Source organism: Mesocricetus auratus, unplaced genomic scaffold (assembly GCF_017639785.1).
Source record: "Mesocricetus auratus isolate SY011 unplaced genomic scaffold, BCM_Maur_2.0 Super-Scaffold_100013, whole genome shotgun sequence".
NCBI lineage: Eukaryota > Metazoa > Chordata > Mammalia > Rodentia > Cricetidae > Mesocricetus > Mesocricetus auratus.
The window spans coordinates 45,649,708-45,670,979 of NW_024429196.1; the positions used below are offsets into that span (position 1 = coordinate 45,649,708).

At 44.3% G+C, this 21,272-nt stretch overlaps 1 long non-coding RNA gene and 4 other non-coding genes across 5 annotated transcripts; 3 read left to right on the forward strand and 2 right to left on the reverse strand.

Annotated features, from left to right (window-relative positions):
* The first annotated feature begins 12,237 nt into the window (after nucleotides 1-12,237).
* Nucleotides 12,238-12,310, forward strand: Trnav-cac. The gene has a single exon. It is a non-coding gene; the product is annotated as a tRNA-Val (tRNA).
* Nucleotides 12,311-16,496: 4,186 nt separating this feature from the next.
* On the forward strand, nucleotides 16,497-16,569 carry Trnav-aac. Its single transcript has one exon. It is a non-coding gene; the product is annotated as a tRNA-Val (tRNA).
* Nucleotides 16,570-16,773: 204 nt separating this feature from the next.
* Nucleotides 16,774-16,846, forward strand: Trnaa-agc. Its single transcript has one exon. It is a non-coding gene; the product is annotated as a tRNA-Ala (tRNA).
* A 2,790-nt stretch (nucleotides 16,847-19,636) lies between these two features.
* Trnai-aau lies at nucleotides 19,637-19,710 on the reverse strand. Its single transcript has one exon. It is a non-coding gene; the product is annotated as a tRNA-Ile (tRNA).
* Nucleotides 19,711-19,785: 75 nt separating this feature from the next.
* Nucleotides 19,786-20,662, reverse strand: LOC121143572. Its single transcript, XR_005880798.1, has 2 exons — nucleotides 20,480-20,662; nucleotides 19,786-20,384 (listed from the first exon to the last, which is right to left on the reverse strand). It is a non-coding gene; the product is annotated as an uncharacterized LOC121143572 (long non-coding RNA).
* Between the last annotated feature and the right edge of the window lie 610 nt (nucleotides 20,663-21,272).

Consider the following 21,272-nt stretch of genomic DNA (forward strand, 5'->3'; position numbering starts at 1 on the left):
GCTTTTAATCTTACATTGTAATTTCACTTATTCTTTTGTTTGTAGAGATACAAAATGGCTTTGGATATGCCCCAGTTTTGTATGTCAGTAAACTCATTTGCTTTATAGAATAACTTGTGCTCCACTCTCAAACTGGAAATAGACCCAACTATTTTTCTAAAGTTTGCTTGTGAGGCATGGTTTCACTATGTCACGTCTGCTGCGTGGCCTGTGTCCGAGAACGTGCGGAGGGTGTCGGGGATTGACAACACAGAGACTCATTCAACGATATAAAGAGAACTTTAAACAGGCTCCAAAAAGGTTCAAGAAAAACTTCCTAAGAAAAGCTCCCACCAGAGAAGCTTCTGCTCCCTCCTCTACCCTGGCTGGTTCTGCTCTGACACCAGAGGTGGATGTGTGTGGGTTTTTGAAGGTGCGGTTAGTCTTTGGACAAGGTCGAGGTCAGGGCGGTTTCCGTGGGAAGGCCTTTCCCAGGAACTTATTGTATCATTTTTAGTAAACATGTTTTTACTAAACATTGTCTTACAGCTGCCTACTCCCAGGCAGAAGGGGAAGTGGCCAGGAACTTATTGTATCGTTTTTAGTAAACATGTTTTTACTAAACATTGTCTTACAGCTGCCTACTCCCAGGCAGAAGGGGAAGTGGGTCTCTGCTCAAGGTCTGGTGTTCCCACAATTCACCCCTTTTTATTTTCAAATGAGGCACTCCTGGCTTAGGTCAAGTAGGGTCACCCTCCCTTTCCCGTCTTTGGGGGACCTTGAACCCCTGTTTTAGGTGGGAGGGGTCTTCCCCACAGGTTGCCCGTCATCGGAGATACCCCAACCTTAAATCATCTGTAACCAACCTTCATGGCTATCGGGATTGCCATGGGCTAAGCTAAGCAATACTTGGTTACGGATCTCTTGTCTCTGGAACAAGGCACGTTTGAGCTCGGCATAAAGCCAGAATGCCTACTGCCACTGCCACCATTTCCAGGACCCCCATTGACATAGCGCCTCTCCATTACCATACCCATCACCAGATCTGGGCCATAACATTCTACCAGCCTTCATCTGTTACAAGGGTAACCAGCATGTGATTTACATTTACAATTTGATAAAGTTTCCAATCGTTTCAAGATCTGCTCAGGAAAGCATTTAGAAAGTGCACTTGCACAGATACATTAGGTACAATCATTGATGTTACACATGTAGCATTACGAAAAATATGAACAATAGTTGTCGCATTAGGACAAGTTGCATTTCTCCAGAAAAATACACTGGCCTAGTCGTGATTCTAGAAACAGGAACCATCAAGTCTGATATTTCAAGTGACCATGTCCTGTTCAAATACTGAAAAGAGGCTTTTGCCACTCATCATAGTCCATACCAATGTCCAAATGCTTTAAATGGGTCCTTTTTTCTCTGTTGGCTTCATGATGAAAACTCATGGGTCCGGAAGGTTGATGCAGCAGGTCTGTTGAGAAACTGGAAATCTCGAACCGACTGTTTTCTTTCTTTCTTGGGCTGTAGATTCGATGACATCAAGGATCAGGAACACTGATTTAGGAGATCTCACTCAAACTGGCTTAGGTAGGCTCCCATGGTCTCAGGTCCAGTTTTTCTCTGCTCCATGCATCTCACTAAATGGTCTGACAGTTGCCGAAGCTTTATTCTTTTCCTGCAAGAAAACACAAACATGCCCTCGACCCCAAATTAGGGTCTTCTCCACTGTCTAGTGTATGGATGTCTCCATTTGACCTGAGCAATGGTTGCTCAAGTTCCATCATGCCAGAATCTGTCTGAAGCTCACTGGCATTCACATTATAACATTTTTAAATGAGGAGTGTATTATTTGATGAGTCATGTGGGGACTGGGAACATTATTCCTCCTTTTTTATTTTCTAAAAAAATTTTTTTGAACTGTTGAAGCTGGGCCATAACAGTAGAAGGATTTGTCTACCCTCCTTGGTTAACTATCTAGGTAAATTGGGCTAATTACTTAGATTATTTGTAGATGTCCATTAAAAAGGACATATCCTTTGAATATTTCCCAAAAACTTCTGAAAAATCACTCAAAGATTGTAAACTATACTGTGTCCAAATAACTTTTTGAAAATTATTTGAAGTCTGTGAGCAGTCTTTCCCAATCTAACCTGTAGAGCTCTCACTAGCTGACAAAGCCTCGTTTGCATCTTAAATTTTTCTGTTAAAACATTAACAGACTGGCTGGATGTTCCTTTTGGCTATATTTAAAGCAATCTAGGTAGCTTCTTAACTATTTTTGAAGGGATTTAAGTATCCTTTTAATCATATTAGCAGTTCACACTCACACATTCACAATCACATTTCATACATACCGGTGTGGCCACACCATACATTCAGAACATACATGCATCTTTCAGTCATCCTTTTTCCCTAGGTCATGATTAGTCTGTTGCAATGAAGCTTCCTTAATTGAAATCTATGTAAAAGAACAACTCCAGCCAATCCTTGAACTAAAAAGGTTAAAAAGTCCTATATGTTTTTATCATTCCTCCATTTGAGCTACAGTCATGGGGTACAGCCGTACCTACTCCTTGTAACTCTGTAGATGCAAGGTAGAGAGGCCAGGCTTTTGGCCAAAAGTTTTTAGAGATGACTCACAAAATAGAACTTAAATGTAAACAAAATTTTCCATTCCATATACCTTTGTCTTTGTCTTTTTCTTTAATTAATACCAGTACCAATTTTTTTTTGAGTCAGGGTTTCTCTGTATTGTTTGGAGGCTGTCCTGGGACTTGCATAAAGCTGTGTTGGGATTAAAAGCATATGCCGCTGGGAATCTCTTGGATTCCCCTACTTCCTGACCCTGGTATCAGGCTTAGGAGGGGGAAACTCAGAATGTCTAGTTTCTGACTTTTTAATCTCATTGGCAGCAGCCGCTTCCAATGTATTATTGGTGTTATAAAATGGATGAACAGGGAGCTGGAATGACTAACTGGCATCAACATGGGGGGAATCCTCACCAACGCCCATATTTCCCTTACCTGAGTGTTCAGCAATGGTTGGATCATCTTTAGCATGGTGAGCATTACTAGTATCCGGAGTAGTATTGGGGTCGACATGCCTGATGCACCGTTCGGGGACCCAAATGGGCTTCTCACTTCCTGGAGGGAAAACACAAACAGCCCCTCGGACCCTAGCTAGTAGGGGAGTGGGTGGCTGCCATTTTCCTGTAATCAAATCCTTCCATCTGACCCATCCCAAGGACTGGGAGGGTTTGTTCCAATGTCTCTCCATAGCAGACAAATTATTATGGTCTATGGTCAAAAAATTTAAAATGTAAAGTATGGTGGATAACTGAATATTGGGGGAGGTAACATACTCCCCCTTTTTTATTTTCTTAAAATACTGTTTGAGAGTGGCATGGGTGCGCTCCACAATAGCCTGTCCCGTGGGGTTGTGAGGAATACCAAAAGAATGGACAATGTGATGTTCCCTGCAAAAGGCAGCAAAGCGATTGCTGGCATAGGCAGGGCCATTGTCCGTTTTTAGGGCATCTGGAACACCCATGTAGGCAAAGGCCTGCAGGCAATGAGAAATAACATCTTTAATCTTCTCTCCTGAGTGGAGAGAGGCAAAAATCAGTTTAGAATACGTATCCACCGAGACATGCATGTATTTTAATTTCCCTGCCTGTGGCAGGTGAGTGACATCCATTTGCCAGAGATGGTTGGCCCTGAGGCCCCGGGGATTTACCCCCTCATTGGGAGAATTATGATAAGGGGCACAATCAGGGCACTGAGAGGTAATCTGTGTAGCTATGGATAAGGGGCACCCAGTGTGAAATTTAATGGAGCGGGCATTTAGATGATACCTCTCATGGAGCTGGTGGGCCAGCTGCTCCTGAGTAAATAAGACCCTAGGGCGGGTCAAGGAGTCAGCAATTTCATTGCCCTGGGCAAGAGGTCCTGGAAGGTTAGTATGTGCACGAATAAATCCCACATAAGCAGGGTGGATGCGCTGCCAAATAAGATGTTGGAGCTGAACTAATAAGGAACGAACCTGGGAGGTTGGAAGAACATATGGAGAAGTTTCTAAAGGTCTAACAATGTTGGCAACATAAACACTATCCGTATATAAATTAAAGGGCTCTCCCTCAAACATTTGGAAAGCCATCAAGCATGCAAACAACTCGGTGGCTTGTGCTGACATCTGCCCTATGGGTACCCTCTTCTGCACCTGAGAAGAAACCACCACCGCGAAACCCTTGGAGGAGCCGTCTGTAAAGACTGGGCGAGCTCCAACTAGAGGGTTCTCCTTTAAAATCTTGGGAAAGATCACAGGGTGTTGTTTGAAAAAAGACATCAAGGGGCTGTTGGGATATTGGTTATCAAACTGTGCGCCTGTAGATGTAATAAACAGGGTCCACCCATCATGGAAGATCTGTAGATGTTCCACCTCCTCCTTACCATAAGGAAGGATAATTTTATCAGGACTCTTTCCAAAGGTTTGAATGCTAAACTTGTGTGCCTTCCACAACAATTGTAAAATGAGATCATAGTAAGGGGTCACTACCTTCTTAGGGGAGGCTGACAAATGTACCCAATAAATAGGACCAGTCTGCCAAAACACGGCAGTGGGCGAAAAGCTAGATGAAAGTACAACCAGAACAAGGGGCTGCCCATAATCTATACGCCGAAGGTGGGCTTGCTCTATACTTCTTAACAACAATTGTAGGGCTTCCCTGGCCTCTGGGGTAATCTGTCTAGGGGAAGTTGGAGCAGGGTCCCCAGGAAGAATATCATAAAGCGCTTTAAGAGCCCCTGTTTTAATAGAAAGAGAAGGGCGAAACCATTGCACCTCTCCCAAGAATCTCTGCCAATCATGAAGTGTTTTTAAATTTGAACAATCGATTTGGAGTCTTTGTGGCCGGAGGCCAGTTTGTTGAATTTGATGACCCAAATAAGTATAAGGGGGTCTCTTTTGGATCTTTTCAGGAGCCAAAATAAATCCTCGGGCCTCCAGAAGCTCCTGTAGCTCTGCAAAGGCTATGTAACATTGTCTTTCTTCGGCCGCGGCCAAAAGAATATCATCCATGTAGTGGATAATGTAAAGATCAGGGAACTTAACGTCTGAGGGGATCTAAACAGGCAGCTACATAAATCTGGCATATAGTTGGACTATTAGCCATCCCTTGGGGGAGCACCACCCATTGGAAGCGAAGGGCAGGCTCCCTAAAGTTAATCGCAGGAAGGCTAAACGCAAACCGAGGACTATCTTGAGAATGCAAGGGAATAGAAAAGAAGCAATCCTTCAAGTCAATGACAATCAAATGCCAGTCTTTAGGAATGGCCACAGGCACGGGCAAGCCAGGCTGCAGAGCCCCCATAGGCTGCATGGTCGCATTCACGGCCCTCAAGTCTTGTAGTAACCTCTATTTCCCTGAAGATTTTTTTATTACAAATATAGGGGTATTCCAAGGGGACGTGGAAGGAACCAAATGACCTGCCTCCAATTGTTCTTGAACTAGCTGGTGAGCCGCCCTTAGTTTCTCCGCTGGTAAGGGCCACTGTTCCACCCATACCGGATCATCTGATAGCCATGTGATGGGTATGGGGGCTGGCGGCGCAACAGTGACCCTCATCAAAAATGGCCAAAACCCTTCCTATCCCCTGGGGCCCTGGTCTCCAAAGGGAGGGATGCCACAGGGCAAACCTCTCCCTGTTCTAGTTTACCTAGTTCCCTCCCCGGGCTCCAGCCCCTCCCTTGCATCATCTGGGGGCCCCTGCTTTTGGACTTGGGTGCCTGAGTGGTGAGGACCACTCCCATTTCTTGCATGAGGTCCCGTCCCCAGAGGTTAATAGGGAGGCCAGGCAAAACATATGGCTGGAAAAGCCCTGTGTGGCCTTCAGAGTCTTGCCACTTTAAGATTCTGAGGCTTTTTGGGGCACAGCCTGTCCTATTCCCTGGAGGGTCACTGTCCCTTCCTCTTTCGGCCAGGTGGGGGCCAGAATTTATCTGAGAGGACAGAGAAATCTGCCCCAGAATCTAAGACGCCCCTAAAGGACTTGCCTTCTATCTTTAATGTAAGCTGGGGGCGGTTCTCCATAGTGGCTACCCAAAATGCTGCCGGGCCGGTACTTCCAAAACCTTGGTTGCCCCTTTTCTCTTTAATTTTTCTAGCCTCACAAGGAGCTGTAGGGAGAAGGAGTATCTGAGCAATCCGTTCTCCTGCAGGGATGGCAACAACCCCACTGCCCACTGATGTCATTATTTTAATCTCCCCCTCACTATCCTGGTCTATAACACCGGGGTGTACCTGGATGCCTCGAAGAATAGTACTGGACCGTCCCAAAAGTAGTCCGACCATGCCTGGGGGCAATGGCCCATGCACCCCAGTAGGGAGGGCCTGGATCCCCATTTCCGGTGTTAGGATTGCCCGGGCAGAGGGAGCGAGGTCCAATCCTGCACTCCCCGAGGTGGCTCTAAGGAGGTCTGAGATATGAAGGGGTTGCTCTGGGGGAGAAAATGAGTCCTGCCACTGCCCAGAGCAGGGGTCATTGCCCCGTACACATTGGTTTTGGGGCCCTGGGGCGGGGCCCTCCTCCTGTTTCCCTGATTATTATTAGCAGAAAGGAAATTTCCCTCCCTGTCAGTTTTAGAGTAGCAGTTATTGGCCCAATGATATCCCCTTCGACAACGGGGGCATAAACCAGGTCTCTTGAGGCCCGTAGTACTATTTTGAGGGCACTCTCTACGGAAGTGTCCCTCCCTACCGCAGCTAAAACATGTTTTTCTCCCTCCCAGAGTAGGTCTTTCTTTCCCCACTTGGGGCCGAATAGCAGCAGCTAACACTTGGCCCTGGATGAAGTTCCCATCAATGTCCCTACAGATCCGGATATAGTCATTTAGACTTTTATTGCGATAGGGGCGAAGGGCTTCCTTACAATATTTATTTGCATTTTCAAATGCCATCTGCTTTATGACTGGCATCGCAGGCCCAATGCCCCCAAATATTCTTTCTGCTACTTGACTGAGACGGTCTACGAAGTCTTGAAAAGGTTCAGAAGGTCCTTGAAGGATTTTGGACAGATGATCCCCTCCTTCCTTGGAAGGCAATGCTTTCCAAGCCCCTTGGGCCGCTGCTGCCACTTGGGCATAGACTGCGATGTCATATTGCATTTGTTGCTGAATGGTGGCATATTGACCACTCCCGGTAAGCATCTCCACATTTCTCTGGGGCTGTCCGGCCTGTGCATTCCTTTGGGCTGTCTGGCTGCATCTTTCCTGAAACTCACCTCTCCAAATCAAATAATCTCCCCCCGACAGAGCTGCTCTGCAAAGCTGCTGCCAATCGCCAGGTGTCAAATTAAGAGATGCAAAAGATTCCATTAAGGAAAGTGTAAAGGGAGCCTGTGCTCCATAATTTAAAGTTGCCTCTTTAAGTTGTTTTATATCCTTAAAATTTAAAGGGTTATGACGCCGAATGACCTGTCCAGAATTGTTCGGATCTGGAACTTCCATTACTGGGGCCACCACCGGGCAGCATTGGACCCCTCCTCTGGGTCTTACCTCCAGGTCTGAGAAGGACTGGGTTATCTCATAGGAGGAGTCCCTTTTTTCAGAGTATGGGGAAGGGTTTCTCTCCCTGTCCTGTCTTTCCTTAATTAGAATCTTTTTTAGTTCTTTTTTAAGGGCCGCGATCTCAGCAAGTAACCGTTCCTTTTCAGACTGTGACGAGTCTGAGTCTGAGCTACTTCCATTTTCTAGGTCTGATAGAGAAGGATATAACCGATTCTGACCGGAGTCCTTCTTTTTGGGTCGTGCCCGGAGATGTCTACCCGTTTTTTTGTTGTTACTAAGAGACTCCTCCTCATCCTCACTAACAATGGAGCCTCTAGTTTCAGTCACGGTCTCTTCATCATCACTCTCTGCCCCTGAACTCAAGGAGGCTTGAGTCTCAGTCTCTTGTAACTCTAAAAAAGCCTCTTTTGTGTCCTGAACTACCTGGTGGTGACGAACCTTATCTGTCAAAAGTGCTCCCCTCACTAATCTCCATAAGGAGAATGTCGTAGGGGGCAAGGACTCAGATCCCTCTTTTCGTAAAAGTCTATGAAGATCACGGCGAACCTCCTCCCAATCTGGAATATTTAAGCTTCCCCCAGTAATGAACCATGGACTGGCTCGTTCGATCGATTTTAGAAAGACTTTTAGGGTTTTAGACTTGACTGCAGTCCCATGTTCTTTAAGTAACTTTTTTAGTTGATACTGTAATGATTCTAGCTTCCCGGAACTATTCCCCATAGTTTCTTAACCCCGTCCACTTACCTCGCTTTCACGATCTCAGTGGGACCTCCAATTGTCATGTCTGCTGCGTGGCCTGTGTCCGAGAACGTGCGGAGGGTGTCGGGGATTGACAACACAGAGACTCATTCAACGATATAAAGAGAACTTTAAACAGGCTCCAAAAAGGTTCAAGAAAAACTTCCTAAGAAAAGCTCCCACCAGAGAAGCTTCTGCTCCCTCCTCTACCCTGGCTGGTTCTGCTCTGACACCAGAGGTGGATGTGTGTGGGTTTTTGAAGGTGCGGTTAGTCTTTGGACAAGGTCGAGGTCAGGGCGGTTTCCGTGGGAAGGCCTTTCCCAGGAACTTATTGTATCATTTTTAGTAAACATGTTTTTACTAAACATTGTCTTACAGCTGCCTACTCCCAGGCAGAAGGGGAAGTGGCCAGGAACTTATTGTATCGTTTTTAGTAAACATGTTTTTACTAAACATTGTCTTACAGCTGCCTACTCCCAGGCAGAAGGGGAAGTGGGTCTCTGCTCAAGGTCTGGTGTTCCCACATCACTATATGGTTCTGGCTAAACAGGACTTCACCTTGTAGACCAGGCTGACCGAAAACTCACAGAGATCCACCCCTCACTCCCCCACCCCCTCTTCTCAGTGTGCCCTGTTATCCCAGTATGGAGATGAACGTCATGTGCCTCCACACCAGACCCAATTAAGATCTTTAATGTTTATTTCATAGTTGTATGTACCTGTTTATTTTTCTTTATTTTTGGACAAGGTCTCACTCAGAAAATCTGGCTGACCTCAAACTTCAGGTTCTCCTGCCTCAGCCACTTCCGGGAAAGTAGATCTGGCTGCTGGAATGAGGGGTTGATGAGGGAGGCCAGCCTCTTTTCTTGGTGTCTTCAATAAAAGAATTTAGAGAGACAAAGGAGTATAGCAAGCAAAGTGTTCCCTTACAAAGCTCAAATGCATTCTGGGTAGCAGAATGGAAACCTCAGGCAGGGACTGGGGAATCCAAAGACAGTGGAACAGAGAAATTAAGGTAAGCTTTAGCATCAGCACAAAGACCAGCAGCATTTCTAAACACTAGCAACAAAATGCCTGAGAGGGTTTCAAAAATTCCAATTATAGTAGCTACAAATAAAAATGATACATTTATCCAGCAAGCTGAAAGCTATAAAACATTTAAGATGCTATGAAAGTGGGAAAAAATGATAGCAGTTTCAGCAAAAACAAAACAAAACAAAACAAAAGTTGATTCATCATACTATCTTACTCAACAATGCATTCTGCAAAGTTCTAGTGACCCAAACACTATGGTACTGACATTAAAAACATATGTAGACCAATGAAGTGAATAGAGAACCCGGAATTAAATCTGTGAATGTATAGTCAGTTCATTCTTCAAAAGGTTGTTAAGACCTGGTTGGGGGAGGGACTAGTTCATACTTACAAATCTCAGGTCTTGAGAGTCTGAGGATAGAAGACTGACAGGAGGTTTGAACAAGTTTAACCTATATAGTGAGTGCTAGGTCAGTTTCAGGTATAGGGTAGAACCATCTCCAAGGAAAAACAAAACCAAAAGGAGAAAGAATGCTCTCTCCAGTACACAGTATTGGGATAACTGGATATCTGCATGCAGTGCATATCACACACCAGGTGCAAATACATAAATATAAGTCTTGAAACCATAAAACTAACAGGGGAAGGTATCAGGGAAAGCACCATGGAAGTAGTCTGGCTGTGATATTGGACGAATTTTAAAAGCACAGGCTACCAAAGTAAAGATAGAAGCCACAAGCTTCCTACCCTGAAACAAACTTCTGCACAGAGAAGAAAACAGCCAGCAGAGCTTCAGGCTGCCTACAGAGTGAGAGAAAGCAAGGGCAATCGCACATCTCATGAGGGTTTGCTGCCCAATACACACCCAGCACCATAGCTAGAAAACAAAGAGTCTGACAAAACAGAGCATAGGATAAGAACAGGCATTTTTCAAAGGAGACAAATGACAAACTGATCTATGAAAATGTGCCCAGCTCAGGAGTATCAGAGCCCTGTGAGGTATATGTCACCCCTATCCTACCAGAAGGAGGAAAGAGCTGGTGTTGGTGAAGTGTGGAAAAAAGAGGATGCTCGCTCAGTTTTGATGGATGTAAATTATCACAGCCATTAAAGGCACCAGCATGCAAATTCCCTGAGAAATTTAGCAATAGAGTCATGGACTCACAATTGCTCTGTCCATGGTGATGAGCCTTGTCTTCTGAGAAACTGGTTCCTCATTCACCGCAGGGTTATTCCCAACAAACAAGATAGGGAATCAAGCTACTGTCCATCAGTGGACAGCTTAAAATACAGCAGATACACGTGGAATGGAAACTACTCAGCCTTTCATAAAGCAGCTCTGTCATTTGCACCTGGAATGAAGTTAGGACATGGTGTTAACTGGCCACTGAGGGACAAATTCCACAGGCCTCCACTTAAAGTGTGGAATCTGAGTGCTCCGCTGGCAGCAGCGGAGTAGAGTCATGTCACCAGGGTCTGGGGATGGAAAAGGTCAGCTATCTTAGTTATTTTGATTTAACTAGCCCATGATAATACTACCATCGAACCCTTTACTAAGCAAGTTTTTTTTTTACTGCATCTAAATTTATTCTGCAAGTTTTTAAAGTATGTTTTGAAACTAGGAAACTCAAGAACTAATAAGGGTTTCTGTCACAAAATGGTTATCACACTCTCCTAACAGGCCCCAGAAGTCCTCGGTTTGAAACCCGGCAGAAGCAGGGTTTTGTTTGTTTTTCTTTTCCGCTTTTTCCTTTGTTTTCACTCTCAACTCAGTCCACTCCATACATTTTGTAGCAGTTAGGATATAAGAATCTCGGCTCTAGCTTTTTTTTTTTTTTTGGCTTTGACTGTCTTGCTTTTCTGGGACCTAGATACATCAAGTAATTTTGTGAGGATCATTTGATTCAATGGCGAACAACAACAACAACAAAAACCAAGGAATAGTAAAAGGCACTGGGGGATTGTCTCAAATTGTGGAGCGCTCGCTTAGCATGCAAGAAGTAGTGGTATCGTGCCCACATCCTCCACTTATTATGTTACCTTCCTACCAGACAATCTGGCACTACAGCATCATTGGAAATGCACTCAACTCCTCTATATCGAGCAGACTGTCCTGTATGAACTTCAGCACATAATCTAATCACTTGGAAGTTTCTCCTTGTTCTGTAACAAATGTTTTAAGCGTCTCTATTTGTTCCTTCACTCGGTACACATTGGGTCAGAAACAATTCTGTGCCACCAGCTTTAGGACTTCCCCTTAAACCACGCCGTCCTATAAATTCTCTGCCGGTCTCTCTGGAATCTTTCTTTTCCTCGATAATTTGCTCACTCAACCATGTTGGTGGAGGGCAGTTCTGCAACAAACACGCTGGAGCTGCCCAAAACCCTGCACTGCCACCGACAGCGTCGCGTGGATAAACTCGGCCTGACTGGGATCCTCTCTGCTACTCTCAATTTTCCATTTATAAGCTCTGCTCAATAAATAAATGAATAAATAAAATAAAGGTGAAACTCTTTCCTTAACACGTTACTGTGACTTTTTCCGTCACCTGTCCGGGTTCTCTCAAAAGCGCTCCAGCGTCAACAACACTCTCCTCCACGTGTCTCGGGATGATCAGGCTCCTTCACTCCGTGTGTTTTGCATACCCGTGATTCCTCTGCGATGCACGCTGCGTCTCCACGCACGCGGGATTTCCTACTCCCGCCCTTCTCCCTCCCTTGAGCGCTCTCCCCTTGGCGTGCCTCTCAAGTCACCTCTGGGCCATGTCGCCTCTCCACTAGGCCTTTTATCTTTAGCTTGGTTGCATTCTTTGCAGTTCTCTCTGTTCATGTGAGTCTGTAACTTCTAAATGACCGTTTAGCAAGAATGGAATGTCTGTTTTCGATTGTAAAGTGACAGCATTGTCACCAAAGCGTGTTTCCGTAGTGTAGTGGTTATCACGCTCGCCTCACACGCGAGAGGTCCCCGGTTCGAAACCGGGCGGAAACAGCAGTTTTTTCTTCATTACAGGTCTCCGAAGATCTCTTGATTTTCAATAGATCCTACACCGGTCTTTCTCAGCCAGACCTATTGTTATGTTGAGATAGTCTCAGGACGTTTATCATGAAGTGTTGCTGGACATTGTCCAACACCCTTTATACACATGATGAGTTGATTGTGTTTCTTGTGTTTCCGTCTGTTTATAGGTGGATTATGTTTATTGATTCACTATCTCTGCATCTCTGGAATGAAACCTTTTTAATCATGGTAGAAAAACTTTTTTGATATGTTGTTGGATTCTGCTAGCAAGCATTTTATTGAGAATTTTTGTATCTATTTCCATAAGTAATACACGCCTATAATTTTTGTTGGGTGTCTGTTATCAGGGAGGAGTAGCTTTAGAAAAGGAATCAGAAAATGTTCCTTTAGTTACTATTTATAGAATAATCTATGGAGTGTTGTTGTTCGTTCTTTTTTGAAGGTCTGGTAGAATATCTGACCCTGGTTTTCTTGTTTTCTTTGATACGGAACTTTTATTTTTTCGAGAGATTAGGGGTGTGTCTAAATTGATCTTGACTTAACTTTAATAGGTTGTACACATCAAGAAATTCATCCATTTCCTGTAAGTTTCAATTTGATGAAATACATATGATGTATGTCCTTAGGATTCTTTGAATTTTCTCAGTGTTGGCTGTAATGTCCCCTTTTATCTCTTACTTTTGCTGATATGGATATTCTCATTGTATGTTGTTTAATTTGGCTAAAGATTGTCAATTGTGTTGATTTTCTAAAAAACTAACTCATTTTGTTGATTCTTTGAACTCTGTTTATATGTTTGTTTGTTTCTATTCCATTGATTTCATCCTGGAGGTTCATTATTTCTTTCCATCTACTCTGTTGAGTGCTGTTCCTTCTTGCCATTCTCTAGAGCTGATAGAACAACACTTGTGTTAAGTTACAATTTTGAGATGTCTCCAGGCTTTTACTGTTGTCATTTAGCGCTATGAAGTTGCCTGCCTCTTAGAACTGCCTTCCTTGTGTCTAATAGGTGTGGGTGTCCTGTATTGTTATTTCCATTCAATTTTAAAAGGATTTAATTTAGTTTCCCCATTTTTCATTCAGTAGTGAGTTATACAGTTTCCATCAGTTTACAAACTTTCTGCTGCTGTTGACATCCACCTTTAATCCATGGTGATCAGGTAGGAGGCAGAGAGGTTTTTCAGTTTTCTTCTATCTGTGGGGACTTGCTTTGTGTGCTAGTGTGTGGCCAAGTTCGAAGCATGTCCCATGAGTTTCAGAAATGAAAATGTATTCTTTAGTGTTTAGCTAACATGTTCTGTAGATGTCTTCCAGGTCCATTTGACTTATGATATTATTTAACTCCAGCATTCCTCTGTTTAGACTTTTTTCTGGATGACAAGTCTATTGAGGAAAGTTTGGCATTGAAGTCATCCATTATCCCTGTGTGTGAATAAATATGTGATTTTAGCTGTGTAGTATTTCTTTTATGAGTTCCCTTGTATTTGGTGCACAATGGTTTACAATTGTAATATCTTTTTGGTGGGTTTTTCCTTTAAAGAGTATGTGGTGTCCTTCCTTATCTCTTCTGAACAATATTGGTTAGTAGTCTGTTTTGTCTAATATTAAAGTAAGTACACCTGCTTGATTCATGGTCCATGTGCTTGGAATTCTTTTTTCCATCCTTTTACGTTGAGGAGATATGCATCCTTGATAATGAAGTTTGTTTCCTGGACTTATCAGAAAGATGGATTCTATTTTCTAACCTAACCTGTCAGCCTGTTATCAATGAGCAGTGTTTATTGATTTCTGGTCTTTTGTTGTTAGGACTCGCGTTTTTCTTCCTCTTTATGAACTGTCCTGGGATTATTTTTTCCTTGTGTCTTTTTGGATGTAGCTAATCTCCTCATTCTGCAGTTTTCCTTCTAATGTTTTTTCCTTTCTTTCTTTCTTTTTTTTCTTTTTTTGTAGGTACAGATTTCTTAAATTTGTTTTTGCCGTGGAATGTTTTTTCTTTCCCACTGTCTGTGATTGATAGTTTTGCTGGGGGTAGTACTCTGGACTGGCATTTGTAGTCTCTCTGAGTTATGGAACTTCTGTCCAGGTCCTATTGGCTTTGAGAGTATCCATTGAAAAGTCACGAGTCATTTTAATGGACATGCCTTTATGTGGATAGAAGTTCCTGTCAAACCTCGTACTCAGTCTTTCAGTGTGAAATAAACACACAGAGGAACATATTAATCATTATAAACTATTTGGCCTATTTGCTCAGGCTTCTTATTGCCTAGCTCACTCTTAATTGTTAATACATTTCTATTTATCTGTGTATCTCCTCATGATCTTGGATTATTGGTGATACCCGGTTCTCTTGCTTCCTCAGCAGCTACATGGCTGACTCTGCCACTGTCTTTCTCTATCCCTGTTTGGATTTGCTGCCAGGATAAATCCTGCCTCTCCATTCCTCAAAACAGCTTTACTGATCAAACAATATGAGAAAGATATATTCACAGCATACAGAAGGGCATCCCCTATCACTTTTTTAAGACTGATTTATTTCCCTTGCAATTTTTAATATTGTGTTTCTTAGCTCTGTATATTTGGTGTTTTCATTATTACATGTTATGGGAACCTCCTTTATGGGTCATGTCCATTTGGTATTTTGTGTATTTCTTATATTTGGAATCATCTTTTTATTGGGGAAATTTTCTTCTATGATTTTGTTAAAATATTTTATGTAGGACAAACATGGTATGTAATCACTTATTAGGGGATACTAACTGTAAAGTAAAAGATAATCATGATGTAATACATAGATTCAGAGAATCTAAGCAACAAAGTGGACTCAAAGTGGGTATGCATGGATCACCTAGGAAGGGGAGATTTTCAGGGGGTGACAGGAATGAACAGGGAGGGTTAGTGTCGAGGAAAAGAGCAGTGGGTTGGGGATGACTCCAACTGTGATGCATTCCAGAGTGAGATAGAAACCTAGTGCAATGGGAACTTCCAAGACTCCTTGAGGGTGACCCTAGTGAAAACTCTTAGTAGTGAGGATTTACTGAGCCTAAACAGGCTATCTTCTGTAACCAGACGGGCATTCTAGTAGAGGAATTGGGACACAACCTTCAATTTGTCCTGTCTGTGAGATATGCTGGGTAAAGGTGGTGCAGAACTTGTGGGAGAGGCCAGCCAATGACTGCCCAGCTTGAGATGTGTTTCACGAGAGGAAGCCCACACCACAGACTGCATGGAGGGCTAGGGACCAGAGCGGGAATAGTTGAGAGACTTGGGATAGAACCAAACACAAAGGGGGTGGTGTGTCAATTAAACTATTTCTAAGGATATTCTAGTATACTCACAGACTGGAGCCTAGCACAATCACCATCAGAGATGGTTTTGTTTATTCAGCAACTGTTGGGCGCAAATGTGGAGATCCCAGACATTAGGTGGAGCTCCGGGAACTTCTGGAAGATGGAGATGAAGGCTTGTAGGAGTCAATGACATCAAAAGAAAACGGCCTACAGACTCAACTAACCAGGCCTCATAGGGACTCACAGAGCTGTCAGGGACCCTGTATGAGTCTGACCTAGGTCCTCCCCATGTACAATGTAATTGTATACATTGGTGCTCTTGTGGGACTCCTAACAGTGAGAACAGGGCTGTCTCTGACTCTTTTGCCTGCTTGTGGGACTGTGTTCCTCCTATTGGGTTGCCTCATTTGACTTTAATATGAGGGGAGGTTGTTGTTGTAGTGGAATCGATTTCTCAGAAATGTGCTTGTTCATAGGAACGGGTCCCTGTCTTCTGAGATGCTAACCCCTTCATATATACAAAATGATAATTCCCTGAAGGATTATTCACGGGAGCATTAATATTATGAATCGACTTTGTCACTCGAAACCAAAGAAGCTGAGGACATCGTGTTAAGTGAGGTGAACCAGCCCCCGAGGGACAGATTCCACAGGACTTCACTTACACTGTGGAATCTGAGCGTTCATCTGGCACTAGAAGAGTAGAGCAGCATCACCAAGGACTGGGGATGAAGTGGACAGTCACCTTAGTTACTTTGATTTAGCTAGCTCATGTTACAAGCCTATTCACCCAATACCACCCTCGAACCATCTACTCAGCAAATTTCGATTATATTGTCATGAAACTAAGAAAGTGGCCAGCATCGAGGGTTTCCGTAGTGTAGTGGTTATCACGCTCGCCTAACACGCGAGAGGTCCCCGGTTCGAAACCGGGCGGAAACAAGGGTTTCTTTCTTGTCACTTTTTTCTGTTTTCAGAGTCTCAGCTTACTCCCTACAGTTTTCAGCTCTTGAGACAAAAGACTCTTGCCTCTGCCATTTTTTACTTGACTGCCATGCTTTCCTGGGCCATAGATGCGGCAGGCAACTCTGTGAGGATTGACTGGACACAAAAGAAAGAACAAAGAAAAGATAAGCCACAGTGGTCGGGGAATTAGCTCAAATGGTAGAGCGCTCGCTTAGCATGCGAGAGGTAGTGGGATCGATGCCCACATTCTCCAGTCCTTCCTTTTAGACCTCCAGTCACTTTCTTAGAAAGTGCACCTTGGATTAGTTCACCCTAACCGTTGCTCTCATACTCACAATATAAACTTCGGGGCTCCCTTGAGTACCCAGTGTTCTCAGCACCTAACAAATACTTGAGTCACAGCTTCTTTCTGAGCAACCAACCAGGTGTAGTGCTTTACCATTAAACCAGATCCTGCTCTTTGCTTTAAGTTCTCTGGAGTCTTTTGCCAGGGTTCTTCTGTGCTTCCCAGGAAGACAGCTTTGCACCGCCCTGCACAGCCACCTGCACCATCGGGTGGACAAACCTCCACTTGCCCGGAGTGGGGCGTAGCTTCCTCCCCACTACTCTCAGTTTCCCATTTCTAAGCTCTGTGAAAAACCGAGAGAATGACATTGCTCTGACCATTTGAGCCATCTACCCTGGTTCTCTCAAAAGCTCTCCATCATCTACAACATTCTCCTCGAGGTGTCTCCGAGTGTCCATGCTCGTCCTCCTACCCCCTGCCCCCCCCCGTGTGTTTTAAACCTTGGAGTTTCCCCTACAGTAACACTTTTTGTCTCTACCTTCAGAAGATAGTGTGGAATGCTTACACTCTGCCCTGCCTTCTGCCAGAAGTTCTAACTGGGAATGCTCCTCCTGACACTCCTAGTCTAAAAAACAACCATTGAACCCACCGAGGACACCTTCACCACAGCGGATTGAACGTGTATGTATCGCGTGGGCTATCTAAACCGGGGCATACCGGTAGATCATCTAGATCCAAGATGGACTTTCTTTGTTCCAGAATCTGAAATGATATCGTGGACATTTTGTTTTTGTTTTTGTTCGGTTTTGTTTTTGTTTTTGTTTTTGTTCTCTGGAAGAAAGAAGCAGCAGGTAAGCCTTGCTTGGCCCATCAGTAGAAGACTCACTCTAAGTAGCAGGGCCTGGGAATTGAGGACCTAGTCGGAGGCCTCAAGACAGGGGAACAAGGACAGCAACCTGTAGGCTCCAGCTGTGTGAGGATGAGGAGAATGAATGCTGGTGGTAGAAGGGGAGAGCTCCGGGTTCTGGTTCAAGGGCATAATCTGCAGATTTACCTCTGTACCTCAGGTCCTCACGTGAGGAATCTTCCCACCTATAAAATAACAGTGTGTGGGCACACGGCTCAGGGTCTGGGCCCAGGGCTCTTTGGCATGCTCCTCTGGCACACACAGTAGAGTACAGGAAGGGACTTGCCGATATTAGGTCCGGAGCTTTCTTTCCTCAGAAGTTATGGTGGCAAGGGCAAACTCAGTGGCTCTTTCCATGCAGGAGAATTTCCTCCTGCCGCCTAGACCTGAATGCCAACCTGGTCTGAATCTGCCTTGGTAGAGTCCCAGAGTGATAGAGTCCCAGCTCTGGGCGAGGAGACAACTACCAGGAACTCAGTCTACATTCAAGGCTGTGGAGGTTGGGAGATTAGAAACTTGTAGGTTTTTTTCTTTTTTTTCTTTTTCTTTTTTTTGGTTTTTTTTATGAGACATGGTTTCTCTGTATTGTTTTGGAGGATTTCGGTCCAGCCTGGCCTCAAACTCACAGAGATCTGCCTGCCTCTGCCTCCCAAGTGCTGGGATTAAAGGCGTGCGCCAAAACCACCCGGCTGAGGATTTTTTTTCCATTAAAAGTTGAAATTATTTTTTTCAATTTCTATGAAGAATTGTGTTGGAATTTTAATGGGCATTACACTGAAGCTGAAACTTGCTTTTGGAAAAATGCCCAGTTTCACAGTATTAATGCTATCAATCCAAGAGTATAGGAGACCTTTCCATCTTTTAGTGTCTTCTTCACTGTCTTAAAGCTTTTATTTAAATATCTTTGCTTCCTTGGTTAGAGTTATTCTAGGATATTTTTAGAATTCTGAGACAGGTACTCTCTCCCTGATATCTTTTTCTGGTTGTCATTCGCATATATGAGGGCTGCTGGTTTTTATTCTCCCCCTTTAACACTTCCATACCAGCAGTTTACAAACACAATGGCACAAGGTTACTTTTTCTCTCACTTTCTCTTCTATTTTCAGACCCTCAGCCCACTCCCTGCGCTTTTGAGCAGTAGGGACATAAGAATCATGGCTCTACGATTTTGTCCTTGACTGTCATACATACCTTCCTGAGCTCAAGAGATAGCAGGTTAACTGTGTGAGAAGGTGTTGAAGCATTGGGAACATAGACCATACAAGGAGTTACCAGAATGCGGGGGAGGGGGGATTAGCTCAAATGGTAGAGCACTGGCTTAGCTAGAGGTAGCGGAATCGATGCCCACATCCTCCAAGTTTTAGTTTTAACGGGGCTTACAACGAGTGCTGGGAGGGACAAAGGCAAGACTGAGAAAAGTGTCAGGAAAGATCTCTGCCAGAAAATGTTTTGGACCTCACTGAGCTGTTGGACACTGATGAATGGCTTGGGGTTCTGAACCCGATATTGCTCAGGTCAGTGTCTCTAGAGCAGCAGAAGGCAGGAAACAAACAGGAGTTCCCAGGTTTCTGATCCACTCGGGAAGTCAGAGTGAAGAGGCTGTAGGAAAAGTGAGGTGGAGAAAGAAAGGCTCAGGTTTTCGGTTGTTGCCCTCTGCTTCCAGAATGGATTCCTGCTAGAACTCGACTCCCTCCACCTGTGCTTTCAGGACACTAGAACCACAGAAACAAAACACAGAAGGGAGCTTGGGACCATATGGATGGAGTTCTTTGAAAAGTATTATGCTTAAATACGTTTCTTTGGTATGGCACTTTCCCTTCGGCTTGTTTTTGTTGAATTAAAATTTAGACTGGCCCGTACGGGGATCGAACCCGCGACCTTGGCGTTATTAGCACCACGCTCTAACCAACTGAGCTAACCGGCCAAGTTGAAAGATCTTCCCTACTAGATCTACAGGCATAGTAATAACACAAATGCTAATTTCAAAGAATTTGGAGAGTTTTGTTTTGTTAGCTCGTTTAATTTTTAAACTTTTCAGAAAAGAACTATGAGCTTCACACTGTTCTAAGACTGAATAAGGAAAAGAATGTAAATGTTTGTTGACCCATGTTTCTTGCACAATAGACAAGACACTTGCTCAGGCTGCAAGTTGTCCTCTCGTTGTGGAAGTGAGCAGTTCAAGCTGCGTTCTATTTTAAGGTGGTATGCCTTAATTAGCGTCCAGTAGATGAAAAGTGCGCTTCAAGTAGATATAAATTGAGGATTTTGTTCTGAAAGGAAACAAAATCTGTCCGGTACAGGGATCGAAGACGCGACATTGTCGTTATTACCAGCACCTTCTAGACAACTGACGTAAGCGTCTACATTGTAACTAACCACCTGATAACCTAGTCGACCCATCAAAATAAGGATGGATATAATTGCCAATTGAGAAAATTTGTAACTATGTTTTACTTAACGCTGTAAAACGTTATAAAACTCCTGGTGTTCCAAGTTGAAAGTTTCTCTGAGCAGATGCCTAGTATCCTCTGACCCGGAGGCTGCGATGGTCCTCATCCTGACTTCTGAAACAGCCCCTCGTCTTTCCGCATCCAGGAGCTAGGGTGACACGGAATATCTGTGACTGGGAAGTGGCCTGCGACCTCGGAGCCCGTAACCGCTGAGGCCAAAGCAGAGCATCAGCCTCCACATACCCAGTCGCTTGTTCTTCCGCCCCTCTTGGTGAAAAGACTTTGTTGATCCTGTTCACGAGGGACCGACCGACCCTCAGAGCTCCGGGTTCCTAGCTGGTGGCCTTGCTGGGGCAACAACCACAGGAGACACGAACAAAAGAGCCTTCGATAGAGCGCGACGTGTGACGCGTCAGGCACAGCTGCTAGAACGTCACAAGCCACTGCACCACTCTAAACTCAAACGGCTGTACCGCCAGGCTGCCAGGACCCTTGGGGCCATGGTCCACGAAGGCTCTGTCTGCGGGGCCCTAATTTCAACGCCCTTCTCTGCTGTTAATCCAGTAACTCTCCAAGGTTAGAAAACCTGTGCGTGAGCAGCCGCCAAGGACCTTACACACTTTCTCTGGTTTTCCCAGGAAACTTTATCCCCAAAGCCCCCGAATTGCCTCTCGGGTGGTCTTCTGCTGGCTGCTAAAAACTACAGAGATTCTGCGGAGGTGGGGCTCTTGGGCACAGTGAGCTTCATCAAGACATTTTAGCGGGATAGTTCATTTATATCTTTGGGAGATAAGGGAACAGTTCCTCAAAATGTTGACTTTTGTCCCTGTGCGTAGAAAGTTATGAATACATAGATATTCTGGTCCCATCGGTCTGTGTTAGACAGCATAAATCATTTCTGACTACCTCCACAGGGAGTTAACATTCCAAAATAACTACTCCATTCCCGTTGAGCTGTCTCGATACTGCTAAAATGCTTGCTAAATCGCACCCTAAAACGGAACGTTCAGTTCCTATCTGGGATTCTCTATTGGGG